This window comes from Arachis duranensis, chromosome 10 (assembly GCF_000817695.3).
Source record: "Arachis duranensis cultivar V14167 chromosome 10, aradu.V14167.gnm2.J7QH, whole genome shotgun sequence".
NCBI classification, from domain to species: Eukaryota; Viridiplantae; Streptophyta; class Magnoliopsida; order Fabales; family Fabaceae; genus Arachis; species Arachis duranensis.
In genome coordinates this window covers 101,250,725-101,251,581 of record NC_029781.3, presented here as the reverse complement: position 1 = coordinate 101,251,581, position 857 = coordinate 101,250,725, and positions in this window count along the sequence as shown.

Below are 857 nucleotides of genomic sequence, written 5' to 3'. Positions count from 1 at the left end.
TGTATAATAAGGATGGAGGATCATTTTTTTGTGAACCATATAGATTGGCAACTTATTATTATTATTATTTTTTGTAGTGTATATATAAATATATAGGAGATTAGAAAGCATGGTTATAAGAATCGGATTGAACTGATTGGTCGAATTGGAAAATTGGCAAATTTATCACAAGGTCGATTCAGTTGAAATATCTGACCGCTTAAAAAAAATTGATAGAAATCTATTTGAGTTGGCGATTTTGAATAATCAATTGATTTTGGTCATTTGAAAAAACAACAAAAAAGATTAGCCTGCTAATTCTAAATTCCTCTTCTTCGTTTACTCACAATGTTACTCAGCCGCTCTTCTTCACCAATCTCTCATTCTCTCTCAATGTCACTCAGCCCCTCTTCCTCATCAGTCAGCCTCTCCTGAAGTTTCGAATGACCAAACTTCAGAATCCAAAAATCACGATCACCAGCTTCTCTGCTTTGTCTCGTTGGTTCTAATGTGTTTCTAACATTGCGCCGTCGCATCTGTCTGTGTCATCACGTCTCCTTGTGCATCTTTCATCGTCGCGTCCTCGTCCGTCGCTACTGCCACCCTTTGCCAGAATTTGCTTCGCCTCACCGTGCTTGAATAGGTTGGTTTTCTCTCTTCTTTGTGTTCTTAAAATTTTCTATCTGTTTTTTTTAGTTATTCAATTGACTTATAATTTGATTAATTAAGTGAAGAATTAATTAATAATGTTGATTATGAATTTGTTTATTTTTTATTGTTGTTGATTATAACTTGTTAATGATTATAACTTGTTGATTATAAATCTATTTATTCAGTAATTGATTGATGTTATTGATTCTTGGCAGTGTAATATATAT